This window comes from Canis lupus, chromosome 21, assembly GCF_003254725.2.
Source record: "Canis lupus dingo isolate Sandy chromosome 21, ASM325472v2, whole genome shotgun sequence".
NCBI classification, from domain to species: Eukaryota; Metazoa; Chordata; class Mammalia; order Carnivora; family Canidae; genus Canis; species Canis lupus.
Genome location: NC_064263.1, coordinates 16657427 through 16681879, shown reverse-complemented (window position 1 = coordinate 16681879; position 24453 = coordinate 16657427). Strand labels below are relative to the sequence as shown.

Genomic DNA, 24453 nt, shown 5'->3' with positions numbered 1-24453 from the left:
TATTCTAAGCTTGATTTTCCTAATCATAAATGAATAGATTCACACTGGAAAACTGGGAAAGAACAGAAGAAAATAACAATAATCATAACTGCTGTCACTTACTGAACACTTTCTCAGTGCATTGGGCTTTACCTACATCATCTAATCCTTACCACAACGCTATGAGATAAGGTAATATAATCATTATCATTTTACAGAAAATGAAAAGAGGCTTAAGGACACCTAGAGATAGCAGCAAGAAATAGTGCCACTTAACAAAAACTTAAAATATCTGATTCCAGAACTCACATTTATTCATCTTCTTTCAACAAGGCTGCCAGCATTTAATGTAGTTACAGACTTCCCCTTTTTCTTAATTAATTAATTAATTAATTTTTTAACAGATTTATTGACAGAGAAAGAGAGAGAACACATGAGTGAGTATCTGCACACAAGCAAGTGCCCTGGGTGGAGGGGCAGAGGGAGAGAGAGAAATCTCCAGCAGACTCCCTGCTCAGCTGGGAGTCCAATCGGGCTCAATCCTAGGACCCTGAGATCATGGCCTCAGACAGAATCAAGAGTCTCATGCTCAACCAAGTCAGTTAGGCATCCTATTTTAATTAATTTATGGACTCAATATTTTATTGCATAGTTGCATCAGGCACTATATTAGGTGCTGGAGGACAGTCTCTGCCATCATTGAATTTTTATTCTAGTGGAAGTGGTGGACATTGCACTCAAGCAATTACAAATGTGCAATTGCAAAGCAATTACAAATGTATTATACACATATAATAAAAGAAAGGTAGTTTAGGACCTTAAAATAAGAGGGACCAAATTTAGCCTGGTGTACCACAGAATACTTCCCCAAGCCATCTATCTGTGTACTTACTTATTTATAGTTGGTCTACTATTTCTGAGTTTTCAACATTACTTTGTTTACTTAACACTATATTCTAAGCATTTCCTGAGTAATTAAGTGTAATTTGTTTTAGCTACTTACATAATATTTAGATTTAGTAATGCATCCATTAACCATTTCTGTTATTGGATATTTCAGTAGTTTCCTATTTTTCTTTGTTTTAAACAATAATATAGTTAACATCCTTGTTCATAAAGCTTTTTTTTTTTTTGGTCTATGCCTAATTATCTGAAGATCATTTCCTTGGGAAAAAGAATTCCCAAATTAGAAGACTATAGATACCTGGAATATTATAGGATCTCAAAAATACACTTGCTGAATAAGTGAATACAGACATGAATGGAAAAATAGAAAATTATCACCATTTCAGTTTAAAACAGATGTATGGCTGTTCTGAGGGGTAAAAATGGGTTTCTAAACACCTCTTGCAACTTAAGTCCAAATTATCATTATTTACAGCAAAAGTAAAAAGCAGTTAGCACCTTCATCAAGTGCACTTCTATTTGTAACTTTTGTACAAAACTGTATTCCTCATTAGTGTAAAATGAGACCTTCCCTTTTTTTTTCCTGAGAAAGTGTGTGCACATGCAAGCATGAGTAGAGTTGGGGAGAATCTTAATTTAAGCAGGCCCCCCTGCCAACACAGAGCAGGGCTTGATCTCACCACCCTGAGATCATGACCTGAGCTGAAATCAAGAACTAGATGCTTAATCTATTGAGCCTCCCTACCTAAATACCCTGAGACCCTCCTTCCTGATCATCATTGCCATGCATCAAAACAGAGTGCCATGTAACTACCAATAGGAACTGCTAGTTGTGAATTTCACACAAACTCCCTGTTACCACCATCAAAGAAGAGTTTTGGAGACCAGTTATGTGACCATAAAGATGTTTCTTAACTCCTTAGATTCCAATTTCTATATTCAAAGAATTAGGAAAAATATCTCTGGCTGTGTGGCTGTCAAAAGGATTAAAAGATAAATGAGGAACGGCATACACATGCTGCCTACCAACTGTGCATCAGGTACTGTGTAAGGCCCTTCTTATGCTACATATAATGTCTAACCATGGTGACTCAGCATTTAGATCATTTGTCAAGAAGTATATATATACATGGGGGAAACAAGATAAGAGGATGATAGCAAAAGATACACAATTTCTCCTTGAGATGATAAAAGTGATCTAAAATTTGTAATGATAGTTACAATTATCTGTGAATTCCCTAAAAACTATTGAATTGTACACTTTAAATGGGTGAATAATGTGATATATGGATTATATTTCAATAAAGCTGTTAAAAAAGAGAAAATAAGTTATTAGGCAGCAATATTACCCAGTCAGACAGATTCTGGACTATGCAAGGCTGTATTTTAGCTCATTTAATAAATATATATTAAGCACCCGGTATGTGACAGAAGCAATTATAGATGGCAGAGATATAGCAACACACAAATGAAACAAAGCCCTACCCTAATGGAGTTAATAATAAGCCAAAAACATAGGCACATATAACAAGTATCAAGCATGGTAAGTGTTATTTAAAAATAGAGAGATCAGACTATTTTAAATTGAGTGATCAAGGAAGACAGCTCTGTGGAGGTATCCTGTGAATGGAAAACCAAATGAAATAAAGGAGCACCTACAATAGAGGAAATGGCAAATATCGTGAGCCTGAGATAAAAACGAATGTAGATATTCAAGAAACAGAAAAAATGCCTGTGTGCTGAAAGTATATTGAGTTCATTATCTCTGAGTTTGTGCTTCTGCCAGTCTGAATACCTGCTTGTACCTCTTATAAAATGTTGCAACTTCACTAGAAATAATTTGGAATTATAGTATCACCAAGGGGAACTTGGGATGTAACCAAAATTCCCCATTGTGGAGGCATCTTAGAGCAAAAGGGAAGTAAAATTTCTAATAATCAATGGCCATTTGCCTTTGGTTGGAGCAAAAATCTCTTAACTCTTCATTAAAGCTTTAATATTAAGCAAAACACATTATCCAAATACATTCATATATATGTGATATTATATATATATTCATTAAATGCTTCTTTGCCCAAACTCAATGAAATATGTGAAAATTTACAAACATTTCACTTTTGAACCCATCAAAATCTTGTTCCTCTATTCATTGCCTATCTTCTACAATAGCTTTTCCTTCCTCTGATAGTCTCCCGATTTTTCCTTTATCTTTTTCACCTAGATTTTCTTTCCTTTTAGCCAAATTCTCCTGGTATTAACCCAACGTCCCCCCCTCTCTGGTGTTATCCTAATCCTCACAATTTCCTTCAAAAATAGGATCACTGAAACAGGATTACATACTTGTAGGTAGATTTTAAGATCTGGCCTTTGTCTACCAGATAATTATCACATATTTCCTCAAACTTTGAAAGGAAAAGTAGAAATTTACTGAAAACTTTTAATAGTATGGGGAACTTGGAATCCCAATCTCCCTGACCTATAATAACTAATAATAACTAATACTTGTATTTATAGATGCATTTGATCTTTGATGCTGAAGTCTGGCAAAAACAACAACAGAAACATCTTATTGGAAATATTCCCAAAGTGAAGTTATTTTCAAGGCCCACCAAATAGAATAGGAATTTTAAAAAGCACAAAATGCGGGGCAACCCTAACTGAGGATCATACTTGTTATATCTCCAGTAAAAAAATGCTAGATACCAATCTAGTCTTGCAAGCAAAGAAAGGGCAAGTAAATCAGAGGTCTTAGCAATCACCTTTCCAATAACTTCAGTCAACATTCAGGATAGATCCACAGGCAGATGCTTCTGCTGCACTATTCTCACCATTTATGAATAGCCTTAAGCTATAAATGCAGGATGTGGTATGTAAACAAATACTCCAATGGGAAATAGTTCTAACAGACTTTTAGCATTTGCCCAAACATGTTGAGAGAGTCTCAGAACAAAAGCAGAGTAAGACCCAAAACAAAGTTAATGGCTTTGCAAAATAAAACCATTGAGTAGTTGGTCCCTTGCCATCTTGGGTGACCCAAAATAAAATGCCCATGACAGATCTTTGGAATTACCCATGATTTGGGATGCTTTGCAAAGAGTAATTTTTTCCTAGGAATGCCTGGGTGGCTCAGTCAGCAGGGTATTCAACTCTCGACTTTGGTTCAGGTTGTGATTTTGGGGTCATGGGATTGAGCCCCATGTGAGACTCCATGTTGGGCGTGGAGCCTGCTTGGGACTCTCTCTCTCTCCCTCTATTTTTGCCCCTTCCCTGTTTGTTCTCTCTCTCTCTCTCTCTCTCTCTCTCTCTCTCTCTCTCTCCCTCTCAAAATAAATAAATAAAATCTTTTAAAAAGAAAAGAGTAATTTTTTCTAAACACAATATGGATTCTGATCTACAATGATTTGGAGTCAAGGAACTTCCAGATGCTCCATTGCTGACAAAGGAATCAGCTACTCTAAGAGGCAAAAATTATCTTAAAAATGGATGACCTAGAAACCAAGAGACTAGCTTATCATTATGTCAAGCAGAGAGTCCTTAAGAAGGGTATTTGTGTCTGTGATGCCTCAAACACCTAGATTTTAGAAGTGCTCAAATAAACCATTATAGAATGCTAACATTCATCAAGGAATGCTCTTACACCAAAGAACAAATACTGGAAACTATATGAATGTAAGTTACATGGAGATAAGCTCTGACATTCCCAGGATAGCTGACTGGTAGTACCAGATGACATCGAATGGAACCTTCCTAAGATGCTTCATAAAATCCACACCACAGCAAGGACAATCTGGCCATCATTGTACACAAACAATGTGGGGGAAATTTGGAAAATTCGCTGAGGACATCTCTACTGCTCGTCTTACCTGCTAAAATGTAATCCTAGCAAAATTGTAAAGATGGGGGCATGAATGGCACCAACTTCAGACTCTATTTGACTCTCAAAATGGAATTTTATTTTTTTACTCTGCTTGTTGCATGCTTGTTTTCAGGGTCATTAAAGCTTTTCCTTGTCAAAGAGTAACAACTTGACAGCAAGAGAGAGTTATTTTGTTTTAGACTTCGCAAATCTAAATTACCTTTCTAGTAACCATACCCATTACACTGGGACAGTGGTTAAAGAACTCTGCAAGGCATTACGCTAATTTTGGGGCATCCTTACTTTTCAGGCAAAACAAATTAAATTATCAGTTTAAAGTTAGTCAAATTCTCAAAAGAATTTGAATATACTTTTTTAGCCAAGGTCTTGTCCTTAGCCTAAAGACAGTAATATCAACTCCCTTTAAAGTCATCCGTCTCTTCCTATGATTTAATAACAAGCCAACCATGCATTTAGTAATATAATTTGTAATCTTAGACTCTGCCTTGATACAAGTAAATATGGCTAAAATTCAGAAAGGGACTAATGTAATATGCTCAGTTTTATCAACAGATATGGTCAGCCCTCCTCAAAGTCCATCCAGCAATCCTTGTATGACCTAGAACCTGAAGAACTGATCTTCCAAAAGAGATATCAGAGAAATACAGCCTTTGATCCCCAGTGAAAAGGACACTATCAAGTTCTTTTAACAAAAAAAAAAAAAAAGCAGTAAAACTCCAACAGGGTGGATCCGTGGATATATGTCTCACAATTTAAAAGTCACAAGCTATGTTCAGAATATAGGTAGATCATCCCAACTGAACACTTCAAGATGAGAATCCCTAAGAATTCTCCAGAAGCATATGATCTTCAGGAGAGTGCTAACTCAAGATTATTTAGGTCAATATGATAACAGCATAGAATACACAGTTTCCACCCAAGATCTTTGAAACTAGACCAACCAGATTCCCAGAGGCAAAGAATAACGTACTATCTGTCATCCAGCATTCTTACTTTAATAGTTGTCTATTTCCTGCCATTTTGCTGAATTTCAGTCATAAATTGCTAATAAAGGAGCCTCTGCACCATAGTCATAGTAAAGAGACTTCCTCTAGTCATATTCATACACCATTTTGTTCAAGATAGAATTATTCAATACTATCATAAGATTCTTATATACTTTTATTGAAGTATGGTTGACACACAATGTTACATTAGTTTCACATGTAAAAAATGGTGATTCAGCAAGTCTCTACATTATGCTATATCATAAGATTCTTACAGATTTTGACAACAATGACCCTAAACCACAGTTACTTGGGTTTGCCATACACTCTCAGTACATCAGATAAAAATTTAATCACTATTTACTTAAATACTCAGAGTCATCCACAGAACATTTCTAGTACCTCATATATAACCATGATATCAACTATAATATACAGTCATGTAAAAATTGGACTTGACTGTCTAACAGTAAAAAAGATTTTTATAAATATTATTACAGTGTTCTCAACAGAAGCCAAAAAGCCAGCAAGAATGGGAATGAACAGTGAGGCTATGTTTTCATAATATAGAGAATCTCCTCAGAGATTCTCCAACATCCTTACAGGAATCATTCAACAATATCTAGAGAAAAACTCTCTTCTCAAAATAAGAGATAACTGGCACTCTTATTACATTAACCATTTACTTCCACAACAAAATTTGTGTTCCAACAGGTCCTGTCTTATGTGGCCCTCAAACCCTTACTTGTTTACTATAACAAAATTTTACTTGTCTATACTGGTAATTAGTCAAAAGTTTCAGGTACTCATAATCACCATACCTCTGTGCTTCAGGTCTCATTTAAGTGCATTCCCAAAATTTTCAAAACAAAGCTACTATAAGCTATTCTGGAGAATTAGATTAATTACTGATCCACATTTTATATGCACCAAGTGAGCAACAATTTCTACAATAAAGGTCACGGAATTAGAAAAGGTGGTCAGAAATTTATCACTAGATCAAAATTATAAATGATATTTTCCTAGTATCTAATGTTCATGCCTTAGAAAGCAGGTCTAAAACTATTTAGCACAAATAAAATAAATAATTAAATAGCTTTCACATTCTATTAGCTAGCCATGATGGTACCTCTGTAATTTTAAATACTTCATACTGAATTTGGTTAACTATAATTGGTCAGGTAGAACAATTCATCCAACTGAAGGTGATGACCCCTGACTGTCCAAAACAGATCAAAAGGGAGTGTGGGGGGAGGTGGGGAAGGGGGAGTGTGCGATGTGTTTTCTTTATAGATTTTGGTATTTAGGGATCATGATTCCAAAGCATTCGGGCTCTGATTCTTGGTGTATATAGCAAGTTGTCAAGTGTGGCTTCTCATGAGTTGTAAATACTGCTGCACATCCACTGTCACATCAGATGATCCTACCACTTAATCAATCATCTGACAAAAGAAGCAAGTAGGGCAAACCCTTGTTTGACTCTGAACTGCTGTGAGTTAAGGACGTCACCTAGAAATCAGGACTGTAGTGTAAATTTGGCATACACTGATTTTAAGACTGACCCTCTGGCCTCACTCGAGAATGACCAAAGGATAGAGGTCTGAGAACCTATACAACAAATTCCATTGGTCATGCAATACTGAGAACCTAAAGAACTATCTTCATCAGTTATTCAATGATATTCAAAATCTCATGTCACTTAAATTGATTCTACCTTTAAGTTCAACAAACCTAAGGACTTACCCTACTTCTGATACCTGATTTCCCCTAACAAGATGTCATTTAAGAATTGTATGTTTGGTGTTCTCTGTCAATGGCATAAGTCAATAAAACTCAGTTTGGGGGATCCCTGGGTGGCTCAGCAGTTTAGGGCCTGCCTTCGGCCAAGGGCGTGATCCTGGAATCCCGGGATGGAGTCCGGGATCAAGTCCCGCATCAGACTCCCTGCATGGAGCCTGCTTCTCCCTCTGCCTGTGTCTCTGCCTCTCTCTCTGTGTGTGTGTGTCTCTCATAAATAAATAAATAAAATCTTTAAAAAAAAAACTCAGTTTGTATTGTAATGGGTATTTTTATTTTGCACTTTCTACACTTCAAACAGGCAAAAGAAAATATAATCTAGTGAACAAGTGTAGGATCTGCTCCTCCAGATGTAAAATGACTTTTTCATGGGTTAAAGAAAGGAAGGCAAAATGTATATGGTACAGACACACTACCAAGCCATTTCCAAGAATTTTGCCTCAAGAAGATTGGCATACGCCCAATGTTAGATAGGCTTTCTGCTTTCCTGCTCTGATATAATACTGACTCAGCTTGGCTTAGACTCATCTCATACAAAATCAGTATAAAATGATAGATATGTATAGACACATGGATCAAAGTACATGGTAGAAAAAGGACTGCATTTAACCTTGATGCTCAAAGCAAGTTATCTGTTATCATAATAACAGGAAGAAAGTAAATGAGAGACATATATTTCCCTACTTAGATGCAAAATCACTAATATGTCAAAGTGATTCTAGAGTTTACCTGATAGGATAAAAAAAGTGAGAACAATTCAAAATTTTTTTATATAGATTAGCAATGAATAATCAATGTATAGATTATTTTTAAAATAAAGATAGCCTAAAATACCCATTTTATTTACATTACAGAGGAGAGATCATAAATGAATGAATAAATCAAAGACAATTCAATAAATAGTACCAAGACAACCAACTTAAAGCCTAATGAAATTAGACAAATTTTCATAATCTTGCTATGTAAAACTTCTTACAAATCATTATGAAGAAAACTAAAACTCCAATAGAATTACAAACACAGTATATAGATAAAGAATTCACACAAAATAAAATCCTGAAAGGAATAAAACCAGTAATCAAAGTGAGAATATGTTAATATTACTAGTCATTGTGGAAATGCAAATTAGCTATAAAATCGACACTCTAAAAAACATTTTAACTGATAATGCTCAAGATAATGGTGAAGCGAACATAAAACCACAAATGTCAGGAGTATTAACAACTTCATGGGACTATTCTACCAATGGTAAGAATCACAGCAAGGTTTTACTCAACAATACTACTCTACTCTCAAAGAATTTTTAAAGCCAATTTATAACCAATATTCAGCACAACATTATTTTAAAAAGTAAAGATTCAGAAACAACTTTAATATCCAGTCATAGGAGAATACCTACATTAATTATGGAAGGTTGAACATGCATCATTTGTGGATAATCACCATTTTGAACACTTTCCAAAATTTTGGCAATTTTTTTTACATTAAAAGTTTTACCTCCTAATGTAGAAGTAAGAAAACTAACATCCCTAGACTTCCTGTAATCGAATGCAAGACTTGAAGTAGGAAATGAGCAATAAGAATAGCACATGATGGGAAATCAATCTTGTAGCAAATTCAGTTATGGAACTACTAAAGTCAGTGGTGGCTGCAATGAGGTACACAAGGAGTGAAGCTTTGAAGCTAGGCTTCTCCAAGTTAGGACACCAGATGATCTGATTACAGACGAGTTGGAAAGAGATTCTGAATTGCTGTGAAATGCTTAGAATGATTTTGCATTAATTCTATAATTGGCCTATATACCTTATTTTTTATCTTCCTGAATTCTCATAGCAACTCACTTGTTCAAATATATTGTTCCATATATAAGTAACCTGAATATTTCAGAAAACAGTTTCATCAAAAGACAGGTGACTGTTCAGAAGTTCAGAAATGAGGATGAAGAAAAGAAATCAGGTATTTGAGTACCTACTAGGTTGGAATTAATGAAATTTGGGCCCATTACCTATATTTCTCATTAAATCATCACAATCACCTAGAAAAATAGACATTAATGTTTCCATTTTATAAATAAGGAAGTCAAGGAAGGCTAAATAATCTTCTAACAGTTACTGCTCTAATGGAAAGATCATTTCCTTTTTTAATCTTCACAACAATTACCATTTTCCAGATGAAGAAAGGAAAGTGAAATCACAAAATTATCAATTCCTGAGAGTTTTCATTATAATTAAGATTTGAATTAAAATCTGTCTGACTCTAAAGTCTACCTAATTCACATTCTACCATACTGCCTTCTGAATTTCAGTATGGTTGGTGGATACACATATGTACACAGAAATAAAAATATTCAGTAGTTTTGATGCTCCTTGGTCATTGACATTGCCCCAGTTCCAGAATGAAGTCATATTTATTCTGGATTGCATTGAAATTACATAGGAATGGCAAAATGATTCATTATAAGGGACTTATTTCAAACTACTCCTTGTCTTCCATGTTAGATGAAAAAGAAGTGATCTCCAGCTTTCAATTTATTATTATTAATTGACTTTACCAATTTCTCATAAATAGGTGTTGAATAATTTTAAATCAACAATTTGCTATAAATAAAAGGATGAATGATACTCAACAAAGTCACACACAATAACGTTTTATCTCTGCCTCAAACACAATGTCATTGTGTGACAGATTGATTTGCATTGACATTAAATGTCAGTTTTGTGAAGTTCCATCATGATGCACGTAGGACTGGCACCCAATTGAATAGCCTGCATTTCCATGTACAACAATAAAACCAAGTACATTTGGAAATGTCAGAAAACCTTCCATTAGCACCATTTGAGAGCATGATGGTTAAGACTATAGACTCTAGAGCCAGACTGCTTAAGTTCAAATCTCAATTATTTAACATTACTAGCTGTGTGACCTTGAATAAGTCACATAACCTTTCAATTCTAAAATAGAGAAAATAGTAACTTCCACATAGGTTTATGAGATTTGAAGAAGTTTCCAAAGCACTTGGCATAAGGGCCTGGCATGCAGAAAACACTAGGTACATATTACCTAATACAGCTACCACTTGCCATCAAAAGACTTTGGGAGAATGGAATTTAAACTACTGCACATACACATATCTGTATTTGGAAAGTTTATTTCAATTGATGTGAACCTTGATGTGCAGAAACTTGTTGGAGAAATCCTTTCACAATGCATAGGAATCTCAAATTACAATGATGTATGCTTTAAATATATTATAATTTTGTCAATTATACCACCATAAACCTGGGAGGTCGGGGTGGGGTGGGAGGGGTGAGAACAAGCATCAAAGTAGGACACGTATAAAAGAGAAACTGGAAAGCTAGGAACTCCTCAATTGTGTTTCCATGATTGAGTTCTGGGAGTCTTCCTTGAATCCTTCTGATCATTGTCTTTTTCTTGATTTACTTTGAGTAACTTTTGCTTTCATGCATCTTGAAGATCCCAAAGACAGTCTCCTTGCTAAAAAGACAGAAAGAAAAGAGAGAACAGATACAACTGAGAAGGAAGTCCTTGTCCCAGCCAGTGAGAACAGGCTCATCCACAACTTTGGTTGGCCCAAAATAATTCCTTCCATCCTCTCTAGTGGACTATCTCACATTTCCCCAGCAATGATGTTCAAAATGTTAGCCCAAGTTATATAGCAGACTCTGAGATCAGAGCCCTTAATGATATGTAGATATCTTGAAGAAAACATGAGTTAGAAACTTGAGCTGACATGTAGATTGAAGTTTTTATTTATAGCTTATTGAAGGTGAGAAGCTACATTTTCATTTAATTCATTTTACTGGAATGTAGAGGGTTGATTAGAAAATATATTAGATAGAACCTTTACCCCTAAGAGTTAAAGCCATTCCCAGGCTGCAAAGAAGTAATGAATTTCAAGAGTCCATGGATTCTTCTCTGTTCAAAGAAATAACTTTGGGGATTTTTTTATTTTGGGGTTTCTTTCATCAGCATCAAAATTTTCCAACTACTATATTAAGGAACACAGTTATATTTATTTAAATTGTTTCTCCTTGCCACAATATTTTTCTATGGTCTTCCTTATTTAAAAAAAAGGTGAGGGGATTTCAAAGTAGTCATCACAACTTTTCTTATTATACTATGCAATTCCTTCATATGTAAACTCCAGCAGATTTATCTGTTTGTATCACCAGCACCTAGAAGAGTAGAAAGCACATCATAGGCTCTCAATAAATTTTAATTATTATTGAATCCATGTTACTATAACAATGATAATAGAGTTCTCTGATCACTAAAGCAAAAAGGTATAGAAGAAGCCTGTAGGTTTTAGAACCAGAATAGACAACCTAGCTGTGTTTTCTTAGCCACTGTGAAGTATAGTAATAAAGCACATGGCCAAACAGTTTAAAATCACAGCTACTTTTTCAATTATTTTTATATAAAATTATCTTAAATTATGTATTGAATCTTTTCCATTGTTTGGGGCTTTTAGTGTGCTTCTTAGCATTTTAATATAAAATTTAAATTCTGTATTCTCTATGAAACTGATGCTCTGAAATATGAATAGTAGATAATACCCACTAAGACACATTATCTGAAGGCATATTTCCAAAAAATGTAAGCTGATTCTCCATGATAAAATCATAAACCCTAAAACTTGCAAAATTGAAAGGTTGGATGTCGAGAACATCTACTCCAGTCTTCTAACTTCTAGCATATGAGAAAGGATCTACAGATCTGATGAAGATTTTAAAATTTTTGAGTGTCAGCAGCAAATATTAAAAGGATTAAAAAGAAAATAAAATTGTAAGAACTATAATCCAGGGAAATAACTTTATTACATATAAAATCCTTAAAGAAAAAAATCACTAAGACTATAATATATTAAAAAATCAGAAGGCACAAAATAAGTAATTTGCAAAAGAGAAAAAGCAACTAATAACCAATATATAAAAATGTAATAACATAACTCCAATTATAGCAATATAGTAATTAACTCCTTGTAGTAACAAAGAGGTAACATCTTTTATATGTGTCTTTAGTGATTTTGCATATAACAGGCTGGTGAGCAATAAAACAGTAATTTTTCTATTTAACTGGTAGAATTGTATACTGCCTTAAATCTTTGGGAAACTTAAGAAATCAAAAACTTAAAAAAATTATTTTATTGACAGCAATTGCATCCTTAGGAATTTAAAACATGAACGAATCAAATCCAAGTAACAATTAATCAATTAATCACATAAGTATTTATACTTATTTTTAAAATGAAAATAAGCAACCTTCCCTGGGGAAATGGTAATGTGAACACTGATATCAATTTAATGAAGTATTATGCAGTCATTAAAAATTTGGGTTTTGCATGATCTTACAGATATCTGCAGCCCCATATTCATTGTAGCATCATTCATAATAGCTAAGATATGAAAACCACCTGTGTCCATCAACAGATAAATGGATAAAAAAGAAGCTGTGTATATGAACAATGGAATGTTATTCACCCATGGGAAAGTAGGAAATCCTGCTGTTTGTGACAATGTGGATGAATCTTGAGGGTGTTATGCTAAGTGAATTAAGTCAGACACAAAAAAGACAAATACTATATGATATTGTTTATATGTGGAATCTAAAAAAGACAAACTCAGAAAACAGATCATAAATAGTTGTGGTTACCAGAGGCTTGGGGAGGGGAAAATGAAGAGACATTGGTTAAAAGGAACAAACTTCCAGTTATAAGATTAACAAATTCTGTAATGCAATCCCTATCAAAATACCAACAGCATTTTTCACAAAACTAGAATAAATAATACTAAAATTTGAATGGAACCACAAAAGCCCTGAAGAGCCAGAGTAGTCTTAAAAAAGAAAACAAAATTGTAGGTATCACAATTCCAGATTTCAAGATATGCTACAAAGATATAGTTATTAAAACAGCATGATACAGGCACAAAAATAGACTCAGAAATCAGAATAGATCCATGGAGAAGAATAGAGAGTCCAGAAATAAAGCCACACTTTTATGATCAATTAATCTATAACAAAGGAGGCAAGATATACATTGGGAAGAAGACAGTCTCTTCAACAAATGGTGCTGGGAAAACTGGATAGTTACATGCAAAAGAATGAAACTGGGCCACTTTCTTACACTATACACAAAAAACAAACTCAATGGGTTAAGAACTGAAATGTGAGAACAGAAACCATAAAATTCCTAGAACAGCATATAGGCAGTAATTTCTTTGACATTAGCTATAAAAATATTTTTCTAGATGTGTCTCCTGAGACAAGGGAAACAAAAACAAAATTAAACACTTAGGACTACACCAAAATAAAAAGCTTTCACAGGCAGAAGGAAACCATCAAAAAAAAAAGATAAGGCAACCTAATGAATAGAATATATTTGCAAATGATATATCCAGTGAGGGGTTAATAACCAAAATATATAAAGAACTTACACAATCAACACCAAACACAGACACACATACATACATAAACAGACAGACATAATTCAATTAAAAATAGGCAGAGAACAGACATATTTCCAAATACCTATAGATGCCCAATAGACACATGGAAAGCTGTTCAACCTCAGTAATCATCAGGGGTGTGCATATCAAAACCATAATGAAATATCACCTTACACGTGTTAGAATGATTAAAGGAAACAACAGGTGTTGGTAAGGATGTGGAAAAAGGAATTCTTGTGCACCTCTGGTGGGAATGCAAACTGATGCAGCTACTCTGGGAAATGGTGCAGAGGTCCCTCAAAAAATGACCAATAGAATTATCACATAATACAGTAATTCCTCTACTGAGTATCCAAAGAAAACAAAAACACTAATTTGAAAAGATATATGCAGCTCATGTTTATTGAAGCATTATTTACAATGGGAAAGATACGTAAGCAGCCCAAGTGTCCATCCATAGATGAATGCATAAAGTGTTGTGTGTGTGCGTGTGTGTGCGTGTGTGATGGAATATTACTCAGCCATGAAAAAGAGTGAAATCTTGCTATTTGCAACAACATGAATGGTTCTGGAGGGTACTATGCTAAGCAAAATAAGTCAGTCAGAGAAAGACCAATACTGTATAATTTCACTTATATGTAAAACTTAAAAAATAAAACAAATGAACAAAACAAAAAGAGACAAAAGACGTAACTATAGAAAACAAACTAGTGGTTACCAGAGGGAAGTGAGAGGTGGGTGAAATAGGTGAAGGAGATTAAGAAAATAAAAGAGGGCAGCGCAGGTGGCTCAGCGGTTTAGCACCGCCTTCAGCCCAGGGCGTGAGCCTGGAGACCCGGGATCAAGTCCCGCATCAGGCTCCCTGCATGGAGCCTGCTTTTCCCTCTGCCTGTGTCTCTGCCTCTCTCTCTCTCTCTCTCTCTCTCTCCTCTCTGTGTATTTTCATGAATAAATAAATAAAATCTTTTAAAAAAGAATAAAAGAAAGATCTTTTTTAAAAAAGATTAACAAGTTCAGGGGATGTAATGTACAGCATAGTGATGATAGCCAATAATACGGATTACATACTTGAAAGTTGCAAAGAGAATATATCTTAAATGTCTCACTACAAAAAAAGAAATGGCGATTATGTGGTGGGATAGAGGTGTTAGCTAATGCTGTGGTATAGTTTATAAATGTATCAAATCATCACATTATGTACCTTAAATTTACACAATGCTATGTGTCAATTATTTCTTAATAAAGCTGGGAAAAAATGGTTTTGAATACTATTCAAAGTCTACATCAAATATTAACTGAGCAAATCAAGATACAAAATATGATATGAATTTTTATTACAATAATATAAGCACACTATAAAAATTTCTGAAATGAAATATACCAAATACTAATAGTAATGACAATAACAATTACAAAATAAAAATCGAGCTATGCTCATAGAGATCTATTCCACTCAAATTAACCCAAACCTACATCTAAAGAATCATGAAAATATTAGCCACCACAAAGATTAGAAAGTAATTCTTCCTTAAACATGTAGGAATTTGAAATAATAATAAAAAGTTTTCTCAATACATCCACCGCCACAGAAAATTTCTGTGGCAAAATCAGAAAGAATGAGATGATGTTTCATTGCAATTTTGATATTCATTTCCCTGATGGCCATCTGCATGTCTTCTTTGGAAAAACGTCTATTCACGTCTTCTGCCCATTTTTACAAGTTTGTTATGTATTTTGGATACTAACCCTCTATCAGATATATCATTTGCAAATATCTTCTCCCATTGCATAGGTCACCTTCTAGGTTTGCTGATTTTTCCCTCACTCTCCAGAAGCTTTTAATTTTGATGTTGTTCCACTAGTTTAATTTTGCTTTTGTTTCCCTTGTCTCAGAAGACCTATCTAGAAAGAAGTTGCTATGGCCAATGTCAAAAAGGTTACTGCCTGTGTTCTCTTCTAGGATTGTTCAGGTTTCACATTTAGGTCTGCAATCCATTTTGAATTTGTTTTTGTGTATGGTGTGAGAAAGTGGTCCATTTTCATTCTTTTGCATATTGCTGCCCAGTTCTCCCAAAACCATTTGTTGAAGAAACTGTCTTTTTCCCATTGGATATTTTTTCCTACTTTGTCAAAGATCAATTGACCATATAGTTGTGAGTTCATTTCTGGGTTTTCTATTCTGTTCCATTGATCTATTTACCTATTTTTGTGCTAGTAGCATACTGTTTTGATCACCACTGCTCTGTAATACACCTTGACGTCTAGAATTGTGGCACCTGCTTTTCCTTCTCAAGGTTGCTTTGGCTATTCAGGGTCTTTTGTGGTTCCATACAAATTTTAGGTTTGTTTGTTCTACCTCTGTGAAAAGAACTGCTGACATTTTGATAGGGATTGTATTAAATGTGTATATTGCCTTGGGTAATATAGACATTTTAACAATATTTGACCACCTCACATCTCTTGGAATGGCTAAAATGAAGAACACAAGAAGCAACAAGTGTTGGCAAGGATGTGGAGAAAAAGGACCCTCTTGTACTGTTGATGGGAATGTACACTGGGGCAGTCCTTCTGGAAAAACAGTATGGAACTTGCTCATAAAGTTAAAAATAGAACTTTCTTAAGATCTAGCAATTGTGCCACTAATTATTTACCCAAAGAATACAAAAATTATAATTTAAAGGGCTACTTGTACCCCAATGTTTATAGCAGCAGCATCCACAATAGCCAAATCATGGAAACAGCCTAAGTATCCACTGACTGATGAACAGATAAAGAAGAAGTGGCATTTGTATACAATGAAATATTGTATCAGACATAAAAAAAGAATGAAATCTTGCTATTTGCTACAACATGAATGGAGCTAGGGAGTATTATACTACGCAAGTCAGAGAAAAACAAATTCCATATGATTTCACTCATGTGTAGAATTTAGGAAACAAAACAAACAAGCAATAAGGAAAAAATAAGAGAAAGAGAGAGAGAGAGGAAAGCAGGAAAAACAGACTCTTAATTATAGAAAACTATGGTGACCAGAGAGGTGGAGTTGAGGGTTGGGGTAGATAAGTGATGGGGATGAAAAAGTACATGTGCTATGATAAGCACCAGGTGTCGTATGGAAGAGTTGAATCACTATACTGCATACCTGAAACTAATATAACACTGTATGTTAACTACCTGGAATTAAAATATAAACCTTTTAAAAATGAAAAACAAATCAGAAGGAATAGGAGGGACCTATGAAGAAGTTGATTTATGGCAAGAAAAGAAAGTATAACATGGACTCTCTTCTAAGTTTGCTAGGAAAGATATTTTATTACAGATAACCTAGGCTCTAACTCAGTAAACCCACCCTAGATTTTAGTAAGTCCCAGTCTCATAACAAAGTTAAATTCATCTTTCTACAGCCTATTAACCTTTCATTACTGGCTCTCAGTAAAAGTTAAAATCTTTTATAAAGCCATAGATGCTATATCAATATATAGCATTATATTACAGCAGAATTTTTTGATATTATTTAAAACCAAACTTGATTGTAGATACTTCTGCCTTCTAAAAGTTTGGATAAGGTACACAAATCACATTAATGGAAGGAAAAATATCTCCACCCTGGTTTCGTCACCTATGGTGAATAAGATAGTAAAACATAAGATTTCCTATTTTTTATACTACTTCCGTATTGTTAAAGAATAAGTAAGACCCAGGACAGATGACACTGTTTTAGCAGTTACTCAATTAGTTTTTAGTTCTCAAAAGTATGCCTGGAAGCAAATAAGGGAATGGGAAGTTAAAATCATTCTCAATAACTATTGTGAAAAGTAAGATGTGAATGTACCTTTTTTTTAATTTTTTTATTTATTTATGATAGTTACACAGAGAGAAAGAGAGAGGCAGAGACACAGGCTGAGGGAGAAGCAGGCTCCATGAACCGGGAGCCCGACATGGGATTCAATCCTGGGTCTCCAGGATTGCGCCCTGGGCCAAAGGCAGGTGCTAAACCACTGCACCACCCAAAGATCCCTGAATGTACCTTGAAGAAGGAAAGAGAGGTACTAGCATGGCAAAAGGCTGGAACTTACTGGCAAATTTGATCAGTTTCCAGTGGTGGAGTGGTAGAAGAACTTTTAAGGAGGGAGATGTCTAAATTTGAAATTTATGGTATTTTCAATTTTGGCAATGAAAATGATCCCTCTATAATGCCTACTACAACATAAATATTTTTGTGAATGGTTTGAGAGGAAATTAAGGAAAAAAATAGTGTTTCTTATTTGAGTTGATGGCAATAAACTGGTAAATAAGATACAGTGTTGTGGAATGTTTACAGAACTGTAAACTCCAGGAAGTCAGGGTCCTCTGTCTTATTCATCACCTAGAGACTGAGTTCATGACTGAGAAAATCTCCAGTAAACATGTGCTGAATGAACTAACAAAATACAGCATCAATATACAAAGTTTAAACATAGTCATGTGAGAACACAGAAGAAAGTACTTAACTGTTCCTAGAGTTTTTAGGAATAGATTTGTGAAGAAGTTTAATTGAATGAAGTGCCATTTGAGCAAAATCTTGAGTTCCCCAGAAAACAGCATCATGAGTGCATTCTAGCCAATGGGGACAACACATATGGGAGCACAGAGGTGTGAAATGGCCTGGGGTGTCCGGGGATCTGCAGACTGTGTGGTGTGGCTCAGTCTCAGCATCCATGTGAGAAACTGCTGGGAAAAAATACAAAATAGGAGCAGAGGCCAAATCCTACTGACTTGGTGTGATGCACCACAGCAGAGTTCAGATGTTTCACTATGGGGATATGACTGGGTGTGTGTTAATAGGATAAGTACCCCATTTGACCAGGACACCACACTCTTATAAATACAAGTGAATAAACTAACCTCTGTGGTAATCTGAAGATACCCTCTTTTGTCCATGTCAGTTGAGGAAAGAAGCCATTTACACATCCAAGATGCATCCATTTGGAGGCCCAGAATTGTGGAGGCATTTCAGTCACACAACTTAAAAGACAACACAACACACTGAATATTGAAACTGTGAGACACCCCCTGCCTGTCAGTGCTGTATCGACAAGATCAGATGATCTATGAGATGAAATGGCATTCTTGCCTATTCATAAATGATACACACACACAATCATAATTTAAATTCTAACACATATGGAAGAAAAACCTAATTAGGATCATCAGAATGTGCATTGGAAATAGCACTGAAATATAAGGAGACTGGGAAAAGAACCTCCAGGTCTTTTGATTATCATATGCCTAAAATCTGCATATTCATACTCATCTGGAAAGCTACCATGAGCTGTATGGTCCTTATGCTACATCTGCAATTGCTATCTTCCTTTCCCCACCCCTTGAGTCTTCCACTAAATAATTGCTTTTTTAAAAAAAAAAAAAAAAAAAGCAAAAAATGGCAAGAGTAGCAAAGCAAAATTTTATCACTGTATTTTGCAGCCTCAAGCCAAATTGACAGTTCAAGCTTCCTTATTCTTATATATGTTGTTAATTTACCCCAGTATTAGTGATATTCCAAGATATTTAGACAAAACTATATGACAGCAAAGAAGACTCAAAGAGCAGATCCCAGTTGCCTAGTACAGAGGACAGGGGCAGAGGACAACTGACAGGAAGTCCTGAGAGACAGTTTTAATTTGGGGTCCACATACCACCAATAGGAATATAGATGGATTTCTAAGGTCCATGAACTTGCATGCATAAAGATAGTGCATATTATTTTCACTTATTTCTAATTGAAATTTAGTATTTCCTTAAACTATGAATGTAAGTAATAAATCACAATAGTATGAGCAGTGCCCATGACTTTATCACCAGGAGAAATGACAGATATTTTTATTTAACATTATAATCATTACAAATATATCACACATCTCACTAATTTGAAATTATAGTATTTAGACTTGCCTTTAATCACACTTAATCACAATCTTCTTACCTACAGATGTCAGCCTAACTATAGCATGGCTCTGCCCCTAGTAGTCATTCAACTCCTAACAATAAAACTGTGTGTTCACACACTAGTAACCAAGACATAGTCATTGCCTTCCAGTGAACTTTATAATTGCTTATTGGTGAATATACCAAAAGGTATGAGTCATACTAATATTTTAATTCCTGTATTTCAGTATAATTGTCATTCTCTGTAATTTTGTACATTTATTATATGCATATAAAAACTTATTCTGAGAATTGGTCTAAAAGCTTCACAGGACTACCAAAAAATTCCATTAAACAAAAAGATTTTTAATCACTTGGCCTAGATCACATTGCTTTCTGGAAATTACCAGGCATCAATTCATATCTTCCTTTCTTCCATTTATCAACTTGGTGTCGTTAAAGGATAGATTCTGGAGAATGAAGTGTGGGAGGGTTGGCAGTCTCCACTACTTAGAATAAAAACAGTAGGACTTCTAATTTTTATGTCAGGAAGGACTCAAGTCTGGAAGCTAAACTCTGATAACTTTCCAAAGTTCTGAACACTTGTTCTTTTGCTTGTATTCTGTCTTTAAAATTATTTGTATTCTATAGTTGTCAGCAAATCCCTAAGCCAGAAAGGCCTTGGGTTTCCCTTCAGAGGTAAAAGGAAGGCAAGCATTAAAACAAGAAGAGATCTCTCACACTCATAAGAATGGCTAAAATCAAAAACACAAGTAACAACAAGCATTGGGGAGGATGTGAAGAAAAAGGAGCCCTTTTGCACTGTTCGTGAAAATGCAAGTTGGTGGAAAACAGTATGGAGGTTCTTCAAAAAATTAAAAATAGAACTACCATATGATCCAGTAATTTCACTACTGGATATTTACCCAAAGAAAATGGAAACACTAATTTGAAAAGATACATTAACACAGCATTATTTACAATAGCCAAGATATAGAAGCAACTCAAGTGTCTATCTATAGATGAATGGATAAGAAGTGGTATATGTATGCAGTAGAATATTACTTAGCCATTGAAAAGGAATGAAATCTTGCCACTTGCACAAATAGATGGTTCTAGAAGGTATAAAGCTAAGCAAAATAAGTCAGAGAAAGACAAACACCGTATAATTTCACTCATATATGGAATTTAAGAAACAAAGCATACAAAAGAAAAAGGCACACAAAAAAAACACATTCTTACTTATAGGGAACAAACTGGTGGCTTCCAGAGGAGAGGTTGATGGGTGGATGGGTAAAATAGGTAACGAGTATTTTGCACAGCAAAGGAAACAACCAACAAACTAAAAGGCAACCTATGGAATGGAGGAAGATATTTATAAATGACATATCAGATACAGGGCTATCCAAAATCTATAAAGAAATTATCAAACTCAACACCCAAAACAACAAAAAATCCAATTAAGAAATGGGCAGAAGACATGAACAGACATTTCTCCCAAAGAAGACATACAAATGACTAACAGACACATGAAAAAAAGCTCATCACTCAACATCAGGGAAATACAAATCAAAACCTGATGAGATACTACCTCACATCAGTCAGAGTGGCTAAAATAAACAAGTCAGGAAATAACAGGTGCTGGCAAGGATGTGGAAAAATGGGATGTGTCTTACACTGTTGTTGGGAATGCAAACTGGTGCAGCCACTCTGGAAGACAGTATAAAGGTTCCTCAAAAAGTTAAAAATAGAGTGACCCTACAACCCAGCAATTGCACTACCAGGTATTTATCCAAAGGATAAAAACATAGTGATCCAAAGGGGCACATGCACCCCAATGTTTATAGCTGCAGTATCCACAAAAGGCAAAATATGGAAGGAGTCCAGATGCCCATTGACAGATGAATGGTAAAAAAGATAGATTAGATAGATAGATAGATAGATAGATAGATAGATAGATAGATAGATAGATAATGAAATATTGCTCAGCCATCAAAAAGAATGAAATCTTGCTATTTGCAATGACATGGATAGAACTAGAGGGAATTATGCTAAGAAAAATAAGTCAACAAAAGACAAATACCAAATAATTTCACTCATGTGGAATTTAACAAAACAAATAACATACAGAAAGGGAAGAAAAAACAAAATAAGATAAAACAAGGAGGCTAATGATAAGAGACTCTTAACTATAGGAAACAAACTGAGAGTTCCTGGAGGTGCAAGGGTGAGTGGATGGAGTAACTGGATGATGGGCATTGAGGAGGGGACTTGATAGAATGAGCACTGGGTGTTATATGCAATTGATGAATCCTAAATTCCACCCATGAAACTGATAATACACTGTATGTTAACTAAATTGATTTAAATTTTCAAAAGATTCCACTTATCATGATGAGTGCTGAGAAATATACAGAATTGCTGAATCACTACATTGCACACTGGAGGCTAATTTAACACTGTATGTTAAATATAACAAGAATAGACCGAGCAACAGAATAAGTGGTGGAGTGTGGTGGGGGAGGTAATTTCCAAAAGGAGAGATAAGCACACTGACTTCCTGTCATAGGAAGAGAAGAAGGCAGATACCTGGAGCCATTCTGTGACTGGAGAAAAGTCACAGTAACATAGCGGACATCTGACATAGAAAAATTGCTGAGAGATTATTGTTAGGAATAAATCTGTTCTGACTCCAAGATCTGTTAGAAAGCCTATCAAAATACCATGGGCTTTCTTCAGAGAGTTAGAACAAATAATTTTAAGATTTGTGTGGAATCAGAAAAGACCCCGAATAGCCAGGGGAATTTTAAAAAAGAAAATCATAGCTGGGGGCATCACAATGCCAGATTTCAGGTTGTACTACAAAGCTGTGGTCATCAAGACAGTGTGGTACTGGCACAAAAACAGACACATAGATCAGTGGAACAGAATAGGGAATCCAGAAGTGGACCCTGAACTTTATGGGCAACTAATATTCGATAAAGGAGGAAAGACTATCCATTGGAAGAAAGACAGTCTCTTCAATAAATGGTGCTGGGAAAATTGGACATCCACATGCAGAAGAATGAAACTAGACCACTCTCTTTCACCATACACAAAGATAAACTCACAATGGATGAAAGATCTAAATGTGAGACAAGATTCCATCAAAATCCTAGAGGAGAACACAGGCAACACCCTTTTTGAACTCAGCCACAGTAACTTCTTGCAAGATACATCCACGAAGGCAAAAGAAACAAAGCAAAAATGAACTATTGGGACTTCATCAAGATAAGAAGCTTTTGCACAGCAAAGGATACAGTCAACAAAACTCAAAGACAACCTACAGAATGGGAGAAGATATTTGCAAATGACCTATCAGATAAAGGGCTAGTTTCCAAGATCTATAAAGAACTTATTAAACTCAACACCAAAGAAACAAACAATACAATCATGAAATGGGCAAAAGACATGAAGAGAAATCTCACAGAGGAAGACATAGACATGGCCAACATGCACATGAGAAAATGCTCTGCATCACTTGCCATCAGGGAAATACAAATCAAAACCACAATGAGATACCACCTCACACCAGTGAGAATGGGGAAAATTAACAAGGCAGGAAACCACAAATGTTGGAGAGGATGCGGAGAAAAGGGAATCCTCTTACACTGTTGGTGGGAATGTGAACTGGTGCAGCCACTCTGGAAAACTGTGTGGAGGTTCCTCAAAGAGTTAAATATAGACCTGCCCTACGACCCAGCAATTGCACTGTTGGGGATTTACCCCAAAGATACAGATGCAATGAAACGCCGGGACACCTGCACCCCGATGTTCATAGCAGCAATGGCCACAATAGCCAAACTGTGGAAGGAGCCTCGGTGTCCATCAAAAGATGAATGGATAAAGAAGATGTGGTTTATGTATACAATGGAATATTCCTCAGCCATTAGAAACGACAAATACCCACCATTTGCTTTGACGTGGATGGAACTGAGGGTATTACGCTGAGTGAAGTAAGTCAATCGGAGAAGGACAAACATTATATGTTCTCATTCATTTGGGGAATATAAATAATAGTGAAAAGGAATATAAGGGAAGGGAGAAGAAATGTGTGGGAAATATCAGAAAGGGAGACAGAACATAAAGACTCCTAACTCTGGGAAACGATCTAGGGGTGGTGGAAGGGGTGGAGAGATGGGGGGGGGGCTGGGTGACGGGCACTGAGGGGGGCACTTGACGCGATGAGCACTGGGTGTTATTCTGTATGTTGGTAAATTGAACACCAATAAAAAATAAATTTATTATAAAAAAAAGAGGCCCCCGCATATGATGACCACAGTGGTCCATCTCTAATTCTAGAATATGATCACTGACCTTAGAAATCCAAAGCCCCTGGAGTGCCACCACCACATCATTCCCCCCTTCCCACTACTTCCCACTATATCTTATAAAAGTGACAAAGTATTTCCACTCTGGTATAAAATGTCAATTCCTTAGGAAACAGAAATAACTAAGACCCATTCTCAAGAATACTGAGCAAGCTGAAACTCAGAGG

The 24453-nt window shown here is 35.4% G+C and overlaps 1 long non-coding RNA gene across 3 annotated transcripts in view; it reads right to left on the bottom strand.

Annotated features, from left to right (window-relative positions):
• Positions 1-10834: 10834 nt before the first annotated feature.
• Positions 10835-24453, bottom strand: part of LOC112642104 (uncharacterized) — a 47128-nt gene continuing 33509 nt past the window's right edge. For all 3 annotated transcript variants that reach the window (XR_003125052.3, XR_003125053.3, XR_007404594.1), the window contains one exon: positions 10835-11040. This is a non-coding gene — a long non-coding RNA (uncharacterized LOC112642104). The remainder of the gene's footprint in view (positions 11041-24453) is intronic.